At 39.0% G+C, this 21,506-nt stretch overlaps 1 protein-coding gene across 4 annotated transcripts in view; it reads right to left on the reverse strand.

Annotated features, from left to right (window-relative positions):
• Nucleotides 1-21,506, reverse strand: part of slc4a11 (solute carrier family 4 member 11) — a 209,165-nt gene that overhangs the window by 112,756 nt on the left and 74,903 nt on the right. The gene's annotated exons all lie outside the window — the stretch shown is intronic.

Raw genomic sequence — 21,506 nt, forward strand, 5'->3', positions numbered from 1 at the left:
TGTCTTTTTAATAATCTCAATCAGATTTAAGTCAGGAATATTTTTAAATCAGTCCAAAAACATTGTTATAGTTTAGTCATTCAGGGGTGAATTTGCTGGTGTACTTTGGAAACTTGTTCTGTTGAATAATAATTTCTTAAAGTTCTTCATTGAAAAGGTTGTCACCACAAGGGCTCTGATTATCCCTCCTGACTCTGACCCTTCTGTCTCAGAAACTTGCTCTGCTGTTTTCAGTTCATGACTACGACTCTTTCTTTTTCAAAAGATGTGGTTAGGCATCTTAAGCCATCTGGCTCCCCGCGGGATCCAGTCCCTTCACAATTTTTTTAAGGAGGTTTTTCCCAGTATTGCACAATGTGTCATTACCATTGTTAACCGCAGTCTGTGCACTGGTGTGCACTGCAAAACTTAAACATGCAGTAATTACACCGCTTCTTAAGAAGTCTGGTCCAGACCACTCCATGATGGCTAGTTATAGACCTATTTCTAAGTGGTCACTTGTTTCACAAATTTTTAGAGAAGATTGCTTTCTGTCAAGTTCAATCTTTCTTTGATGAAAATTACATTCTTGAAACCTTTCAGTCTGGTTTTAAAGCTACAGAATAAGCATTATTAAGAGTTGTCAATCGTGGTACCTATACGGTCTTGGTTCTGCTTGACCTAACCGCTGCCTTGGACCTTGTTGACCACAATATATTAATATCACGTCTAAACCATTTAGTAGGCTTTTCACACACTGCTCTGGACTGGTTAGATCCTACCTAGCCGATCAATCTTTCTCTGTCAACATTTCAAACACTGAATCATCTTGCTCTTCTTTATCATGTGGGATCCCACATGGCTCAATTATAGGACATCTTCTCTTTTCATTGTATTTATTGCCATTAGGCTCCATCCACAGAAGATATAGACTTCTTTTCCATTTCTATGCTGATGATTGTCAGCTCTATCTGCCCTTGAAGCAGGGGTACAGCTTCTCAGTGAAAGCCCAATTGGACTGTCTGGAAGACATTAAATCTTGGCTAGCCCTAAACATTTTTAACTTTAACAATAACAAATCTGAGGCAATAGTGTTTGGACAAAGTCACTCCTATGATCCGAGTAAATTGTTACACCTGACAGCATATTTAGACCAACTGTCAATGATTTGGGTTTTTAGTTAGACTGTGATTTTAAATTAGATGGTCAGATCAGAGCAGTTGTTTGATCACTCAAGGCAGCTGGCAAAATTGAAATCTTTTCTGTCAAGACAACTCCTTGAAACAGTAATCCATGCTTATTTTCTTCCCACCCACATTATTGTAATAGACTTTATGTTGGAGTGAATCAATCTTGGCTCTCTCGTCTGCAGCTGGTTCTAAATGCTGCTGCTCATCTTTTAACAGGTACTTCAAAAACAGAGCATACTACTCCTATTCTGGCCTCACTCAATTTGTTCCCAGTACATTTTAGAGTTCATTTTAAAATTCTTATTCACGTGTTTTAAGTCTTGCCCCGCCGTACCTCTCTGAGCTTGTTCATCCTTACTCGTCCTCTCGGCCCCTCAGGTCAGCTGAACTGCATCTCCTGGAGGTACCAAGGGCTAAGAGGAAGCTCAGAGGGGGCAGGACCTTTTCTATTGTTACTCCTCAATTATGGAATACCCTGCCCCTGCACATAAGAGAGGCTCATTCACTGCCTTCCTTTAAAACCAGGTTTTACCACTAGTGAGACTTAGTTCTTGTTTTAAATTTATATTATTGTTTCTTTTAAGTGTTTTTATGCATTATCTTTTTATTCTTGTTTTTTAAGCACTTTATTAATAAAGTTTGTATGGTATGGTATGGTATGGAATATCCCAATTGCTCTTGAGCTTAAAGTAACAAACTGATGACTAAACATTCTTCTGTATGATTTTCTGCTAGAGAGAAAACTTCATGGTTTTATCAAGTATGTCAATTCATCTAGATTCCAAAGCAGCACACCATGACTACTGCCCCGTTTATTTTAGTACCATGTAATTGCAACACACCATGGCTCCACTTGGTTATATGGGTTTTCCATTAGTAACAGTTTTGTGGTAACAGGCCCCTTTTAATACCTTCTTAGTTGGGGTTCCAAACAAGCCCAGTCAGGCTGAAAATAGGACATCAGAGGACTGTCAGTCACTGACCAGGTACTGGGTGGTGTAACTTGTGACACTTGAGTGACTCAGTTACTTGCATCAGACCCGCCGTTTGTAAAAACTCACAACAGCCAGTGAGGGTATTCAAAGCTATTTGGGAAGCACTGAAAATCACTTCCCAGACAGCTAGCACATAAGGTAAGTTTGACATATAAAGCAAATCTATCTCCGTGTGCAACACGATTCGTGTCTTTCACGTCCCACAAACTCAAAAGAAAAAGAAGACTTCTTCTACCAGTCATTTAGCTTACATGTTGACAGAAACAAAAGTTACCTTGTGACTTTGTTTAGCTTTCTTTCTTGGGACATAGCTCAAAAATAAATTAATGGTGATTGAATACTATAATTTAGAGTACGTGCAAAAGTACATCTCTGGCTTTTTTCTTTTTTACACAATTAATGATTTTGCAATCATTGAAAAAAAAAATTATTTTACAATGCATCAAGATGCAGACATGATTTTGACTCGATAAACGTGGGTGAACAGTTGACTATCTTAGTGTTGATATATAACCTAATTTTGAGGATCAAACAAGGTGGACATCTGAAGCTCGTAAGTGCTGCCAGACAGTGAATATCACATGCAAAGAGAAAAACACTTGCAATAGAGCCTTGCCATAGTTATGCAGGATGAGTGAAATAAAATCTGAAATAAAAGGAAAAAGGAAGAACTTAATAGCACGTTTTGACTTAGAAATTAAACGACATTGTAAACTGTGATTCCATCAACCTATTGATGCTATAGATACCCCCAACTCAGAAAAATTACAAAGTTTGTTCCAACTATTACACCTAAAGATCTGCAACTATTGAAAATAGTTAATCAGGGCTTTTGTCTTGGATTCCAATTTAAAATCTTTTAACAATGTAACTGCTAATTTTTTTATGTTGTCTGCTCCAAAAACAATTTAGTGTTTGAATATTCCTACCCAACAATAAATTTGATATTGTGGAAAACTATATGTTGAGCACACTTAACCAATCAATAGGTAAGATTGCGCAACAATCTCTTACATTCTTTTCTTTAGCACACCCAACAGTTTTGTTTTATTGTACTTCTTTCAAAGGACTGAGATGATGATTCATTTTGTGTCCAATTAACCATTTCTTGTGTTGATTTGGCAACATTGTTTGGGGTCCTTATTCCGTTGAAAGACCCATTGAGGAATCATATTTTGTTTGCTGGAAAGACTCACCAGATTTCTATTTAAAATGTTTCAATATTTCAATAAGATATTGTTTCCTTTGGTTTCTTTTCTCTGTGCTTCAGTATAGATTCACATAGCAGAGCGTTGCATGATGCAGCTCGAAGGGGGAGACCTTACTGACAGGACCCCGTTGTTGGCCTGTTTGTTAAGCTTATAACATGCTTATAACATAGGTTTACAACTTCACTGATGCAGATTAAAGAGCTTTACTGACCTTTTTAATTTGCTTTAAAACATCCATGTCATACTGTTGGCTTACCATGTACCATGTACAGCATTTAGTTTTTCTTGTGTGTTTGCCTGGGAAAGTTCCTCCAAACAACACTTTTGTATTTGTCTATAAAGACGGTTGTTTACGTTAGGAGACTTTAAAACTTCCAACAGCTGCTCTTTATTTGGATCAGATGTGCAGCTGCAGGGAGGAGACAGTGCAACAATTTGGGCAGGGTGAATGGTTGAGTGGGGGAAATGCTGCGTAAAGATAGCCCAGATGTCAGCCCATGATCCATTAATACAGCATAATTTTGACAACTGACAGGTGTAACGGGCCGTTACGCTGAAATACGCTGGCGGGAACCCTGTATTGCATTTAAGTTTTAATGTGTAATGGTTTGTCAGTCTGTCATCCGGTGTTACTCCTCAGCCAGCCACCATGCAATCAAGTAAGATTCTGCTCACCTGCATCATGTCATTTACTGCATAGCCTGTTCCATCACCTATATGTAGCTCAGTTTAGCCCATAAGTCTCTGCCATACTACCAAAAGCCTTGTGCATATAAATAAATCCAGTGTTCCTTCTGATACAGATCTTCTGTTTATGCCCTTGTTTTTGCCCCTTGGATTCTTGTCTCTCACCTTGCCCCTTTTGGATTCCCTGCTTGATCTTACTTCTTGGTTTTCGAGTCTAGACGTGATTATTGATTCTAGCATTCTACCTGGCTCCTCCATGAATTCTCCTCTTATCTGCATCTGTGAAATTGCTTGTCACCTGACCAAGCTCTGCTTATCTGGATTGGATTTGTCAGATTTGTGGATTTTTTCTGTACCGACGCCTGAACTGGTTAGGTGTACCCATCGAGTAATCCCATCGCTCACCGTGACATCACCTGCCACCAAACAAAGGCTCCAAAGGGCTTCCCCATTGCTCCCACTGGCTGGAGCCTCCCACACACTCAGGACCAGATATCTCCTGATTTCTTTCAGGAGGTTAGTGATTCTTTACTCTCCTGTTTTCAGTCATCATCTTATGATTATATCACTAACTGTCTGCTCTCCATTTTAGTGATCCCTGAACTACCCTACCTTTATTGCAGAACTCTCTGCTTGGTTATCTTTGCGGGTCCTTTAAAGGGGAATTCCGGTCAACAAGGAAAAATCAGGGGATCATTAGCTATACCTAAAACTAATATGTCTGTGGTTATTTAATGAATTTAGCGTTAATCAATAAGAAAAAAAAAAATCACTGTGTATGGGGGCAGTAATGGCCGCCTGACATCACATCCTGTGACGGGGATAAGCGGAGAGCCGACGGCAGTTCGCCGCGCATTAGGCAAGGCAAATTTATTTATATAGCACAATTCAGTACAGAGACAATGCAAAGTGCTTTACATGATTAAAATACAGGAAAACAAAACAGAACAAAAGCAAGTAGGGACAGTGTAGAAACAAAAAAGAAGATTTGAAAACAGTAAAACATTTTAACTTGAACATTCAAAGGCAATTCTAAACAAATGTGTTTTTAATCGCGATTTAAAGGAACTCAGGCTTTCAGCACTTTTACAGTTTTCTGGAAGTTTGTTCCAGATAAGTGGAGCATAGGAACTGAATGCTGCTTCTCCTTGTTTAGTTCTGGTTCTAGGTATGCAGAGCAGGCTGGAGCCAGAAGACCTTAGTGGTCTGGATGGTTTATACGCTGATAACAAGTCTGTAATGTATTTAGGTGCTAAGCCATTCAGGGATTTATAGACTGACAGAAGTATTTTAAAGTCTATTCTCTGAGATATAGGGAGCCAGTGTAAGGACTTTAGAACTGGGGTTATGTGCTCTACTTTCTTAGTCTTAGTGAGAACGCAGGCACGCAGTCATTAGCAGCTGTAGGAGCTGTTGTACACAGCTGCGATCAACAACAATTATTTCGGATTTCCAGAGGACTTCACCATTGAAATTCGCGAGAGCTATTGCAGAAGCAGCAATGCTCACGTGCATGGCAGTTGGATGTAACAATACATCGGGTTAAAGTGGAAAAAACATTAGTTTTTTCACCTTCCCGATCATCCACCATGGGCTGTTATGATGGATTACCACCGTGAAGAGGGAGGATTTGCCATCGTGCATCTGGCCAGAGAGAAAACACGTCGTCTGAAGCCAACATTTGGATAAAGGATGTCTTTAAGATGACATGAGAGCGAGGATTTTCGGTAGGTTTTTCTTTTTTTATGATGTAGAATTTGCCGTAACATTTGTTTACCCGATCAGAGCGGCGGAGGGATACGACGAACTTGGAAAGATTGCTCACTGTTGTGAATCCCACTTATTTTATGCAACTTTGGTCTTGTTTTTTTTAAAGTCGCTTGTAAATTTCATGAGTTGCAGGTTGCAGTTTTTTTGGGCTTGTTTCTGAAAGTGAAATCGATTGTTTGGGGTCTAAACTAAGTGATGCCGAAATATCCCTCCGCCTCATAACACGCTGCAGCTGATCGTGACAGCAGCAGAGAGTAAACTCAGAAAGAGCCACTCTGCCTGTATTTTCTGCAGTTTACGGTTGCAATAAGTGATGATTACTGCTGAAAAAAGCTTATCATTTATTGAACAGTATGTAATAATTGTATATTTAAAGTACTTTCAGCATTTTGAATTCTGATTTTGACCGGACTTCTCCATTAAATCAGATCTTACATGAAGAGATTTTTAGGAATACCAAAAACTGTGGCACATTTGGTTTTGTTGAAACATCTATTATGTAACATGGAAATAGTTTCATCCATAAAACTAATGTAAAGTTCTATGTATATTTCATATGGCATGTTACTGCCCACTAATTAATATCACATTTCCATAAAAATAAAGGTTTATGGATATTACTTTAAGAAGAAATGCTCAAAGGTGAACTTTGTGTTGCATGGCAATGTTTTTTATTTACATTGTCACAAAATACTGCTGGAGAAAACAAAATACCCCAGCACTGTTTCCTCAACCTATCTACAAATTCAAAACAAGACAACATCAGCTGATAAACTGTGCACATGCTTTTTCTTCTAACACTTATAATGTAATACTGATGCACTTTTAACCTTCAAAATAAATAATTCCAAACAGTCTGAAAAGGAGTAGGCACAACAAAAATGTGGTTTGACTTGAGGTCAATAATAATAATAATAATAATAATAATAATAATAATAATGATCTAAAAACACTAATGCATGGACTTTCTTCCTTAGATGTAAAAAATATCCAAAAGTAAAATTTATACAACACACTCACTCACACCCACACACGTTCTTTTCATAAATAAAGGTCTTGACTCTATGAAAATATTCAGTGATAATCTATAGTGAGCTTTGCTCCCAGGCAAGTAATCATTTCCAATGGTAGTGTGTTTTCAAAATGGTGTATATCTCAGTCTGGAATTAAGCCTATAATCTGGCAGAGCCCTTGATTACAAATGCATTGAAGTAATTTAGAGTACAACATTTTGAAATGTTAGTCACTGTGGATGTGTGCAGCATGTGGATTGCACAGAAAATGCAAGACAGCTATGACGTGGGGATACTTTGAAGGTTATTGAGACATTGTGAGCTCATGCTGAAGAAAGAAAGTGGTAGGAGGGGTCAGAGGACTTACAGACTTAACTGTCTTTTCTTAAATATGATAGCAACATTTTTACCCACATGTTCTGAAACAGAGGATCAATGTCTTGTGGGTGAATGCCTTTGTTGACCTATGAAATCTCAACCATACATCTTTGCAATTTAATTCAATGATTTCTATAAATAACCTCAAAACTGGATTCATATTAGGAAAAGACAACATTTATAGTACAAGTTGATTATGTAATGCAGCAGAAGTCATTTAATCAAACTATATCAGCTGTCTCCTGAACTGCTAATCACTCAACCTTGTAGGATCTGCTCTCTCTCTTATTACTACAACCGGTTCACTTTCAAGCATTCGCTGGGTATCTCTCTAAAGGTATGCTCCCCTGTGTAGCCCTCAGAAGCTCCTATTCCATTAAGCTAGTCATGATTGGCTGGCAACTGTGACACTAATGCTTAGAGGAGGGATATCCTCTTAGAATATGTAAGCAAGACACTGTGTCACACTGCCATTCTAAAAAAATCTGCTCACGTCACCTAAAAGCTTCTTCTTCAGCGAATGCCTACATTGGTGTTTCGCTTAACTATCCACAGATGGAGCCCACAGCTTGGTCACTGGGCAATATCACTTGTAACAGTAGTCACTTCCTGTTTCCTTCACCATAGGGCTCAGCAGAAGGCTGACATTTGCCATCTATGCTACCACCATGCAGATAACCAGCAAGTGTCTGGTCTGCCAAAAAGCAGTAGTCAGTGAACCACAGCACACCCACTGCATCAACTATTAGCCTATAAGTTCACCACCACACTACACAAGGCTATGCTAAACACTTTGACTCCGCTGCCATCACACAGCAAGTCAATATGAGATAACTGTCAAAAAATAGTAGTCACAAGCACCAGCAGCTAACCTCCTGCTTCTGCTTACTAGCCTACCTATTTACCCACACTTAATTAGGTAAGCCAGAATTTTTTAGGAGGTAACTTACTATTTGTGAACAGTTGGGGATCCACTCAATGTTTGTATAGTTTGTTTGGGCCTGGAGTATGCTCAGGCAGTTTATATCACTACCGTTGTGCAAGCACTTTGCATGCTTCACTTGATAGAACATCCAAAGTAGAGCACCAAACTAGCCTTTCACCACGCAACCCGATGCCTTCGGCAGCTAACCCTGCCAGTAGGTATGTTGACGCGGCCACTCCAGGCATCAGCTGGGGTGAAGAGTTCATCATTGACTTATTGCCATTCGAATCGGGAGCCAGTGTTTTTGCCAGCAGATCCGAGAGCCCCTCTCCAGTAATAGAGGAGAGCTAATTAGCATGTGGCACCTCAGTCTGGGTGGTGAGAACCATGATCAAGGGATACAGGATCTAACTTGTTTCTGCACCACCACAATTCAGGAGGATTATGATTCCCAGGGGAGTTTGCTTCGGTTCTCCAAATGCAAATAACCTCACTGTTGATCTGTGTGCGATGAACAGATGTCTAAGAACTTAAAAGTTCAAAATGCTGATACATGTTTCCCTCGTAAGGTTTATGCAAACATTTTTTGTGCACCCAGGTGACTGGTTCACTTCAGTCAACCTGAAGGACGTATACTTTCACATACCAATATGCTTGCCACAGAGATCGTTTCTGTGTTTGAAACTTCAGGGTGTGGTGTACAAATACAAAGTGCTCCTCTCTGCCATTCCCTGAGCCTGTGTATATGTGAACTGTACAGATAGGATATAGCATCCATAGCTCCACTCAGGAGAATAGGGCTTCTGCATTACCATCTACATCAACAACAAGCTTCTGGCGTCAAGCTCAAGAGTAGAAACTTCAGAGCACGACAGAAAACAGGACACCAGGTTGGTCTTGGTTTTAAAATAATCCAAGAGAAAAGCTCACTGATCACCAGTAAGGCCATCTTTTTCATAGGTTTATCCCTGGAGTCTCATTCAGGGCTCAACTGTCCACAGACAAGCTTTCCAATCCTGCCTAGACACATTTCATATGGGGAAATATCTCCCAGGCAGAATGCATCTCAGGCTACTTGGCCTGATGGTCTCAGCTTTGATTACAGTTCCCTGGATTGGCTCTATATGAAGGGGTTTCTGTGCTAAATAGCAAACACGGGGCAGGATTGAACTCAACACCAACACCACCACATCTTGATCAACACAGACTTTACGGTGCTGCAGAACCGATGAGGACAGCCTTTCTCCTCCAAATGGTCCCACTGGGAATTGTTATGGCTAATAAGGTATGCATCCCTGACAAGGTGATGCATACGTGACCAACTGGCCCTCATATTCACGTTAGAACTTCAACTACTCTCTGGAGCTGTGGGAAGTTTACTCATGCTTAAAATGCTCAACTTTTCAACTGGTCCCCAAGAAACACACTATCATGGGGTTAAAGGACTACAGGCCTTGAAACATCTGAAAGACATCACAGGCCCCCTGCTAGAACCCCTGCAATTTGCTTGCCTGGCAGTCAGGTCGGCAGATGATGTAGTCAGTTTGGGACTACACATCATTCTGCACCACCTAGACCACCTAGGAATCTGTCTGTGGACTTCAGCTCAGCCTTTGACACCATCAAACCATATTTCCTCTATCAGAAGCACAGCAAGCTCACACTACTGACACATTGGTTAGAGATTTATTGTATTTATGTCTCCTTGAACTGGTGAGTACATTCTTTGTTTTATTAGTTTTTATCAGTGTACAGCACTTTGGTCAATGCTTTTTTTATAGTGTTTTGAAAATAAAGTTGTATTATATTGTATTGCCCTCCATCTGTGAGCAGATCACCAGCCTTCTGATTGACTGGCACCAGCAGGTGAGGCTGGGGAGTATCTTATCCTGCACAAGATAACCAGTGACCCCACTCCTCTTCTCTCTGTAAACAAAGGACAGTTCACTGGACCCATCTGTGAAACTCCTTATGTTTACAGATGACACCACTGTTATTGGTCTGACCCAGAACAATTATGAGCCTGCATATAGACAGTCTCTCCCAGTGACCATGTAAGGACAAGCAGGAACAGACAATGGAAGGATTAACGGATGTCTTCATAGAGAGAGAGAAAAGTTAAACTAAAGTCAAATTTCTTATTTGTGTGAAACAACATTGGCAAATACGTTGATTCTAATTCTGACCCATTTAAAGAGTTTCAGTCAGGTTTCAGAGCTCATCAAAGCCCTGGTAAATGTCACCAATGAAATTCCAACGGCCTCAGATAATGGACTGGTGCCACTCTGTACTTGTCCTGTCACATTTGATAACAGTGCTAGGTTGATATAAATAATAATTGTCACATTCCAGTTTGTTGGTGTTAATGATAAAGTATTCTTAAAACTCTAAGGTATCAATGCTTGAGTCAATTATATTTACAAAGTATGCTTCCAATTGGTAAAATTGTCAGACAGCATGGGGCAAATCTCCACTGTTTTGGTGATGATACTCAGCAATATTTATCCATAAATCCAGATAACTGCAAATGTTAGCTAGACTACAGGCATGTCTTGAAGGTATGAAAACCTGGATGACTTTAAATTTTCTGCTTCTAAATTCAAACAAATCAGAAGTTGTTGTTTTTGGACCAGACCCCTGAAAAACAAATTGCTTAGTAAGTTAGTTATTCATTAAACTGGCCTGCGGTAATGAAATAAAGAACCTGGGTATTATCTTTCACGGGGATATGTCAACTAAATCCCATATTAAACATGTTTTCAGGACTGCTTTCTTTCACCACCAGAATATTGCCATAATTAGAAGTATCCTGTCTAAGAGTGATGGAGAAAAACTAGTTACTTAAAGATATACTATGCAACCGGGGTTGATTTTCCAGCAAGGCTCCCCCCAGAGGGCGAAAGTAAAAGTGCACTGTCGTAAAGATGCTCAGCTTTTCTGGTTTCTCCGTCAAGCCAGGCGCGGTTGTTTTGAGCTTAGCAGACAGGCAAACGCAACGAAAAGTGGAAAAAACGGCAGTACAAACAATGACTAACACAGTGAAAGTATGAACATCAAGCTTCCTGCAGCACTTGGCGAGGCCTAGGCGGCCGCCGCGGCCGCCAGTTTTATTCTTATTATTTCTCTCGCCAACATAAAAAAATATAAAATAATAATAATAATAAAACTTGATATGCTTGCATGTTTATTTGACGTTAACACGCGGTTCTTTGTTGTTGCTTTCGCGCGTGCATATAGTGAATGGCAGGGCAAAAACACATGGAGTTCTCTCCGTAAAGCAAGACCGACTCTCGCGGTCTTGCACGAGACTTCTGAGCCTGTGTGTGCGGGCCGAGAGCTCCTGCAATTGCAAGTGCGGTATTTCCCCCACAGACCACCAGGGCGGCCGAGAAAACCTTTGTTCGACCTGAAATGACTCATTTAATCATCCAAAACGGTATGGAACACATTAATTAACTGAAAAATGTTGCATAGTATGCCTTTAACTAATGTAATTCTTCGCGATCAGGGAGTCCACAAAATGCAGCAAAAGGCCTTCAGCTTATCTAAGATGCTGCAGCAAATGTTCAGATGAAAATAAATCATATTTATCTAATTTTAGCTGTTCTTTATTGTCTCCCTACTAAATCCACCTCTGTGGTTATCCTACTATAGGCTTAGGCTGCTGGAGGACATACTAACCACTTTTTCCTCACTCTGCTAGATTTTCCTACTACTCTCCGATTTTAGATTTTTTGTTAGTATTTAAGCTTTTCACTATATGTTCTATTTTGTTTTGTTTTTCCACTTCATTGATGATACACCTGGCCTGGCATTTCATTTAGCTATGATAACTTTCTGAAAGTGGCCATTGGGTGAGCTACTACTGCCATTAAGTTAATATTCTCTTTCAGTAGATGGCACACTTGCCCCTGTCTTTCTGTGATTAGCCCTGTCTCTCTCCAACACAAAGCAGTTAAAGCTTTAGTTGCAACTAACTGTATGTGCTCTCTTTCACCTCATTGACTTTAAAGGAGCTATAAGTAATAATGACACTTAGTGGTTAAAATCCAAACAACACATACACAATGCCTTTCCACAGAGACCAGCCATTTACTCAATGGTAAGTTATTGGTGTGAAATCCCACTCAATGTTTACTTCCACAAGATAGTTATATTATGTATTCTGTTCTACTTCTGGCCTGCTTCTCTTACTGGCTTCCATGTTAGCAGGCTGCTGCTCTTTTGAAAAAATAAAATACCAAATGCTGCACTCTGTTTTGGGAACCCTGGGAACTCTCATATGATTAGCTCAGGAACCAGGAATTAAACAGGAGCTACACTCTGAACCGAAGTCATTCCGGTCCATACCTATAGGTGGGGGAAGGTTTGAATGAAGAAAATCTAATACATTGCTGATGGAAAGGACCGGTTGTTTATAGGGAATGTTACTTCCATCCTGGCTGAGAAATGAGAATGAGATTTAGGCTGATTTCACAGTAAATATCTTATCTATAGATCTTTTAAAATTAGCTCACAGTTTATCTCTTTTGCTGTGTTTTTGTCCTAGGTTAAGTCAATAAAAAAGCTACCACTGTCATTATTTTTTTACTTTTTTGTTACACATATAAAGCATTCCTGAATCAGAGTACCATTTGTGTGTGTGTGTGTGTGTGTGTGTGTGTGTGTGTGTGTGTATGTATGTGTAGCTATTGTATTGTCGTCCTATCTCCAATTTACCCTTCGTCTCCAAAATTCTCGAACAAACAGTTGCCTCCCAGCTCCATTCTCACCTATCTGCCAACAGCCTGTATGAAGAGTTCCAGTCTGGTTTCCGGCCACTCCATAGCACTGAAACAGCACTCATCAAAATCACCAATGATCTCCTCATGGCATCTGATTCTGGACTACTCACTATCCTCATCGACCTGAGTGCAGCCTTTGACACCATCTGTTACACCTCCTTAGTCGGCTTTCTTCCATTGGCATCACTAACACTCCGTTGGACTGGTTTATTTCCTACTTTTCTGGCTGCACTCAGTTCATTCAACTGAAGACCCTCAAATCCACCCCCTTCCCCGTCACCTCAGGTGTGCCCCAGGGCTCTGTTCTGGGGCCCCTCCTCTTCATCATCTACCTCCTTCCCCTTGACAATATCTTCCACAAATTTAACATCCACTTCCACTACTATGCCGATGACACCCAGCTCTACCTCATCATGCAACAATCGTCATCTCTTCCTCCCACCTCCCTCACAGATTGCATCTCTGAAGTAAAAGCCTGTTTCACCAAAAACTTCCTTCAATTAAACAGTAGTAAAACTGAGGTTCTCCTCATTGGCACTAAATCAACTCTTTCCAAAACCAACAGTTTCTCACTTATTGACAGTTCCTCTATCTCCCCCTCTCCCCGGGTTAAGAGTCTGGGTGTCATCCTCGATAGCACCCTATCTTTTCAATCCCATATCAATTACATTACCCGGTTTGCCTACTTCCACTTAAAAAACATCAACCGCCTCTGTCCCTCCCTTAACCCACACACTGCTGCCATACTTGTGCACAGCCTTGTCACCTCCTGACTGGATTACTGCAACTTTCTCCTCTTTGGCCTTCCTCAAAAATCACTCCATAAACTACAACTGGTCCAGAACTCAGCTGCTCGCATTATAACAAGAACTCCCTCTATCTACCACATCACCCCGGTCCTCCGACAGCTCCACTGGCTCCCTGTGCAGTTCCGCATTCAACACAAAATTCTCATGATGACATTCAAGTCCCTTCACCACCTTGCCCCCCCATATCTGTCAGGCCTCCTGCATATTCCCACCCCCTCCCGTGCTCTTAGATCCTCATCTGCTTTACCCCTGTTTGTCCCTTCCGCCCGTCTCACCACCATGGGGAGCAGAGCCGCTCTTCCCCCCGCCTCTGGAACTCTCTACCACCCCTACTGAGAAACATGGACTCACTTCTCCATTTCAAATCACAACTCAAAACTCATCTATTTAAGATAGCCTATTCTCTTTAAATATCAATTTCCCTGTCCCAGCCTCTGTATTTTTTAAATGTTTTTTGTTTTGACTTTGTTTCTGACATTGCGTTTTTTTAATTATTTTGTACGGTGACCTTGAATGTCCAGAAAGGCTCCTTTTATATAAAATGTATTATTAAGAGGAACAAAACTTAGTAGAGAGTAGACCAACGTTGCATGGAAAATTGGCATCATGAAGACATTTTGCAAGGTCAACAGAATGCAAATTGGGCTAATGCTTAGGTTTAGGGCTAAGGTGTGAATTAAGTTTAGGTGAGTTTAGGGTTAGGTATGTACACGTGACGGTGGGTTAGGGTTATGGCATAGAAAGTAATAGAAAATGAATGGAAGTCAATGGAAGGTCCACACAATGATGTACATACCAATGTGTGTGTACATTGATGCTTTGTGTTTGTCTTTATGCTTTGCCATCTTGCGCAACCCCAGTCGGTTGCGCAAGATGTCTGATCACACTGAGCCGGTTTTTTTGTAAACAGGCTGACGGCATCTGTTAGAAAACACTTTTCCTTTCTTCTGTCACTACATGCATACTCATTTTAAAACTTGCTGCAAAATTAAGGACTCGATGCAATAGATTGTCCACAGTAACAACTTGCTCATCCAGGAGTAATAACTGCAAGTCAGTGACTTACGCAAAGTGCTGAGTATCCTTTAAAATTTCTTTCAAAATTTAAGTAATAAAATTAACCTGACTGCTTTTAATAATGAAGATTAAGTAGAAATGTATGTTATTGACTTTAAATGTGTCTGTATGATTGTATTAAATAGACTTTTTTGTAATCTGCCCTGAGGAACCACTCCCCTGTATAGATTTAAAAAAAAAAAAAAAAATTTATGGATGATTTTAGTATGTTTCATTCAGAGTTGTATTAGATTTGATTATATAATTACATTATATGAATTCTACATTTTAATTTAAATCAATGCATAAAACATCATATTTAATAACTTAGCAATTATACGATTTGTATCAGTGCTGGCTTTCTTCGGTGGGTATATAATTTAGAAGCTGTTCTAAGAAGTAATATGAAATCCGACAACAGAGCAGATGTGTGTGTGTGTGTGTGTGTGTGTGTGTGTGTGTGTATACTTCTTTGTCTATCATTATGCAGACCAAAACTTGACAATAGACCAATGTTGTGTGGACAATTGGCATTGTGAGGACATTTTCCAAGGTCCATACAATGCAAATTGGGCTTGTGCTTAGGTTTAGGGTTAAGGTGTGCATTGAGTTAAGGTGGGGGTTAGGGCTAGGTATGTACCTTTGACCTTAGGTTTAAGTGGTTAGGCTTAGGCCATAGAAAGCAATAGAAATGAATAGAAGTCAGTAGAAGGTCCACACAGTGAAGTACATACCAACATGTGTGGGTAAGAGAGAAGATTTATCATGTCTTTAAATAGTGAATATTGATTTTCTACTAGTTAGAAATGCTGGTGAAGATTATCAGTCATCCAGGTCATGGTCATTCAAAAAGTTAACTTTTTTGGTATACTAGTTAGAAAATGACTTGTTGGGGGTGGGGGCATCTTAGGTTATTTTGTCTGGGACCCTGGTAAAACTGTCAGCTGACCCACAAAAGGGAAATACAAAGCTGAGTACTTTTAGAGACAATATCATGAGACAAAATATGGGGGAAATAAATTAAATTACTTGACAAAAAAATGGCAAGAACAATATGCCACAAGCTATGTCTTTATATTTCTAGATCCTGTGCATTTTTCTGTGGGGCTGCTATTATTTTTATGTGGCTCTCCATGCCACCTTCTTTACCTCTTTGGACTGAGTCTGGAGTGCTGTGATCAGGAAGCTGCATCTGCATTAAGCTGTTTGGCACTATCAGATGCAGAAAGATTTGGAAGGGATGTGGAGGAGAATGCATTGTTACTTTATTTGCCAAACTGACATAAATAAAGCAGTGGCATTTCTGTTGTTTGATGCAAGACTATTAATTTACATCAAATTAAGCTTGGTTTTTAATTTACTCTAACAAAACAAACAAATAAAAAAACATCAAACTAAAAATTTATAATAATGTGAAAAAAACCTTAAAGTTCCATTTTGGAAACATACGCCTTGCTTGCAATAACATTGGAACCCTTTTTTTCTGCATAGTTTTCTACTTTTTTCAGATTGAACAAAGCCATGGCATTTTTACTCAATAGTGTCATATCGAAGGAATCTAATATTGGACAATGCCTAACATGATCTTTCAGAAAGTGCTTCAATAGTAGTCACAGTATTGTGCAGAGCTTCATAGCATATTGAATCCAAATCATCGTCGACATATTGGTGTATCAGACAATCCCAAAAGATGCAAAAGTCTGAAGGATGTGTTATGCAATCCCACCCTGCATACTGATCATATATTTAGCCTGTAAGATGAAATATAACTGTCCTAATGACCACACCCAATTTAGATTTTAATGGCTGAGTTTCAAAAGTGCATTGGCACTGGTGAAGATATTTTGTGATGGTAAGGAAGACTACAATCAGAAAAATCAGGAGCTAATCAATGCTGACATTGCCATTTTCAACAACAGTATTGAAATTACATATTTTTCTGATATCGTGTAGCCCTAATATTGTGTCAAGAAGACTATTGTGCTGCACACCAAAACATGATCCCTATTAGCTATAAACTAAGGGATGCAATCTGAAAGGGAAACAATACTGTTTCACAATACAATGTGTTTTATATTTTAGCTCATCAATACACAGCTGAACTTTTAGCATGTTTTCATCAATGTCGTTTTTCAATCTTGGAAAGCCTGTTTGTTTGCAGTAGGTTTTATAGGAAACATGATCCAAATCCATGCACATATGAGTGCTGCACATCAAAGCAGACATGTAACAACAAACACACGTGCAAGGTTTGTGCCTCAGAATATTTCCTTTGGTCTAATTTTAAAATTAGCAATTTTAGATGATTAAGTAGTTCCTTATGTCTTTAGCTGACATACAGATGTATAGACACTCAGATATAAATACCATTTACAAAACACCATGCATACTTTATTTCCCCTACATACAGCAAATGTCTGGCAATATAATTTGCTACATTGATGACAGTAGTTATATGACAGCAAGAAATATGTTTTTTTTTTATATATATAGATGTACTTACTTAAAATTAAGGTTTGAATTGCTCAACATTTTAACATACAGAAGAACAAAACTATTGTGTAATTTAGTGAGTTTGTTTTGAAAGCTTGTGACATTCATTAAGTTATCAATTGTTCAGCCATCATTATTTCATTAGTGAGGAGGCACAGAAAAAAATGACTGTTAAACATGGGTGACCGACATACCAACTCTTCCTGCAAGAACAACAGCAGACCAGCTCATGCAGAAAGATGCATGATAACATTTTTAAGAAAGAGGAAGCAGCAGATAGGCAGGCAGGAAGTCAAAACTGGTTAGCCTAGTACACGCATCTCTTTGCTTTTAGTGCATGTGGGGTGTGGGGAGTGCTAGAGTGAGAACCAGTCCTTTTATGACTACCATATCTGCAGAAGCAAGTCAAAATTAGATCCAAGCAAGCCTTTGATAGTGTATTTCAATATTTAGAATGACAAACTCTTATTTTTGATCAAGCTAAATATTAATTAAGTCCGAGGTGGGGGAAAAAATTCTATTGCCTTTGCAATAGTTTTTATTTCATTCTTTGCGTTACATCCTAATACAGAGGCTTAAATAACTCTTTGTAATGTAATTATACTATGGCATGAACATATACTTAGATGTATAGTGACTAACACAAAGACAGAAACACACCCAACCACTTGCGGTTTTGCAACAGCTTGAGCGTGAATCAGCATGACAAGTGATGCAGAAAACTGTTGGAATAAGAGAGACAGAGGTTTTCAGCAGGGGGAAAAAAATTGACTTAACACGTTCTCTCACCAAAACATACACGGACGGATGTGGGGTCATTTTGATTGGTTTCCAAAGTGAAAAAACATCCGGGGAAATGTGAATCCCTGATATTTATAAAAAGAAGATCAAATAGAAATAAAGTCATGACCGTTGTAGAGGCGTGTAGGGGTACACATGCTCCCACATTTACAATCATGTACAATTTCCCTTACCCAATAACAGAATACCATAACAGTCCAATACTTTGTGACAAGGTGTTCCTCATTTGTCATATCACAATGTTACTGAAGACACAGTAGGTGATCAGAGTATGTACCTAAGCTGCACATCTTAAACCCTTGTCAAACCAAAGACTTAGATAGAATGCCATTAATTCTGATATTGGGCAGGAAGGATTTTTTTTTTTGTCGTATGGTAATACTGTAAGATCTCATTTTTCTAATTCAAGTTTATATTCCCTCTTTGTTAATACGCCAGATTTTGCATGCATGCATCATTACGGGCTAAATTGGGGCTGTGTGAAGTAGTTATGAGCAACCAGCACTCTACCCCCAGACACTAGTAATGAGAAAAGCCATTTTTGCATTTCCTCTTTATCGTATTTAAGGGGACAGTTGAGATTTTTTGAAGTAGGGTTTGGTTAAGTTATCATTTGGAATAGTTCCCTTTATATTGTAATGAATTTGCAGAAAAGTGACGAAATCCTCAGAGCAGTGGAAGGCTGAAATCTATTTTTAGAACTTCAGTCAACTCAAACTAAAATGTTCATACCCATGGGATACAACTTTATATCAGAAAATATTAACTGTTTACACCATCTTACCATTACTAGACCATTTTTCATTTTGGCATTTTTTTTTCTCCCAACATAGGTAAAATTAGGTTATCAGTGTCTGCCATTTGTGTAAATCCATCTGGTAAGCTGATATAGTCTGCAACAATAAAATCCTGTGAAAAAAAAACATACAAAATTACCTTCTTTGAGGCTGCTGGAAAAACAACAGCCTGTCACAAAATTAAGAATAATACTTCCCATCTTGTTGGAACAGCCTGACAAGTTCTAGCTGATGGTGCAGATTGATCAGCTCTACATTCTGGGACTAAGACAAAAATAGTGCACATACCTCAATTACACTTTTTACCTAAAATATAACTATATTTAAGTTGAGTTAAAATACACACTGTTCTTAACCATTTTGAAAAACATTGTATTCAGCCTCTTTTAATTGGATGCTGCTGAATAAAGTCCAGTCAAACCATTGGCTTTCAGAATTTCCCTAATCAGTAAGTAGAGTTCACCTTTAGTCTCATTTAGTAATCCCTTTAGTCTCAGTATACAGCTGTTCAATGTAGACCTTCTATCGGTGGCCCTCTACAGGCAGCCTATGGTCCACATCTGGCCTGCGAGCCTAATGTCATTCTTGAACTACGTATATCCATGTTTCCATATCAAGGCGGTGTGATCTTATATGCATTGTGTTTCCACAATAACAGGAAGACCACCAGATGTCAGTACATCAGCTACATAATATAGCAACCGCACTCTCATCTTCATGCGCTGACAGCCTGTCACAGTGTCACTCACTGAAATCATGGCTGCAGCTCAAGCGGCACGTTTCTACTTTGGCTTTCGGAGCGGTTCACTAATTGATACTTACTCGGCAGTAGGAGCCTGGATTGGAAGAAAATTACGCGTTCCAAATTTGCCGCAAAAGGAAAAGGGGACAGTGAAAATCAACGTTTAAACTACGAATGAACAGAACAATTTCCATTCATTTTCCCTCCAACAAGCATAAAACCAATGTGCTTAATTTGCCAGGAGACCATAGCTCATCATAGTGATAAAGGTTTCCAATTTAAACAGCATAATGAGAGCATGCATAGGCATTTTGAAGAGACATTTCCTCAAAATGCTGAGAACAACAAAAATAAATGCACTAAGATTGCCTTATCAAGCTGCAAGCAGGAGTCTTGTTATATCTATGAAAACAAAAAGCAACATTGTGCTCACTCACAGTGACATGGATTGTAAAATAGTTTTTCATGGCATTTGGATTCCTAAGATCTTACTATCTTTGTTTAACAAAGAGGAGGGGTTGATTTTTTTGTTAAGCTGAGAGTTATTTTATTTTAGCACGTCTTTGTTTTTATTCCTGAGAAGCTTGAATTATTTTTAATATAACTGTGTTATGACATGACGCTTGACAGACTATTTTAAACTGACCTTTGACTTATTAAAAATGCTCTTTGTGACTCTTTTAGATCTGTATTTGAGCATCCCTGCCTTAGAGGTTTGTTACAGAATATAGAAGATCAAGTTACACATAAGTCCTGTTTGCAGTTTTCCACAAGCTATAGAGTACATGACATATCAATATGAATGTAAAATATTGTGGCATTTATTGCAATAATGATGATTAAAAAGTTTGTATATAATTAATCTGTCATTGCATTTGGTCAGTCCAACAAATCCAAATAATGTTCTAAAAGTAAAACTTATCCATTATCAAAAAGGTTATTTTGATACACCACTGGTAAAGTGGTACAACAGCACCACTACCTGTACACAATAATTGCATTAAGTCAAATATTCAAATGTTGATTTAGTTGATGCTCTTATGAAACCCACATTGGATAAAAGACCTGCAAAAGTAACAATCTCAAATATGTTGGCCGTTTTGGGGTTTTACAAATGTAATCAATTACAGTTTAACGTCAGGGTTTTGCCCACTGTATTACAAGCTTGGCAGGCCATCAGGCTTTATGTGGCCCCCCTCCCCACCATAGCGTTGTTTGTTCATGTATTTTCAATTAGGGCTGTCATGATTCATTGTATGATTCGAGGACCACGACTCATAAAATTCATACAAGCTTTGTTACATTGTATATTTATGTGTTCCGGCCAGGCGGCTAACACTAATAATAGCCTAGCCTGCTAATACATGGATGCCAAGTTTGGATATGCGCTATGGAGACAGAAAGAAATGGGCAAAGAGCCGCGCAGAGAATGAAACCTAAAGTTTTAAATGTGTAGGGACACTTCAAATTTAACAGAAAAGAAAACTGCACAGCAAGCTCCTTGGTATCGACTAAGTTTCTAGCTGTCGAAGATTAGCGCTTCTCTCGCTGCTCAGACCCCACCTTTTGTCTCTCGCCTGAGCTTGTTTTGATTGGTCAACATGAACAAAGTTATTCCAAAATTATTCCTCGGATCTTTGTAGCCATAAAAAGGCCATTAAAAAACAAAAAAGTTGAGGGCTATACCATTATGTGAAAACAGAGTGGGGTCCAGCGGGGCCATATCAATATGTGAAAACAGAGAGGGGTGCAGTGAGTAAAGTGTGAGTTTGTTAGGTTGTTCTGTAAAATTAACAATAAGGAACAGGAGAAAACAAAAAAGACCTTTTTGATTTGTTGAATGTGTAATTATTTTTGTTGTCTATTTATGGACTAA

The sequence above is a fragment of the Fundulus heteroclitus genome, chromosome 19, assembly GCF_011125445.2.
Source record: "Fundulus heteroclitus isolate FHET01 chromosome 19, MU-UCD_Fhet_4.1, whole genome shotgun sequence".
In the NCBI taxonomy this organism is placed as follows: Eukaryota; Metazoa; Chordata; class Actinopteri; order Cyprinodontiformes; family Fundulidae; genus Fundulus; species Fundulus heteroclitus.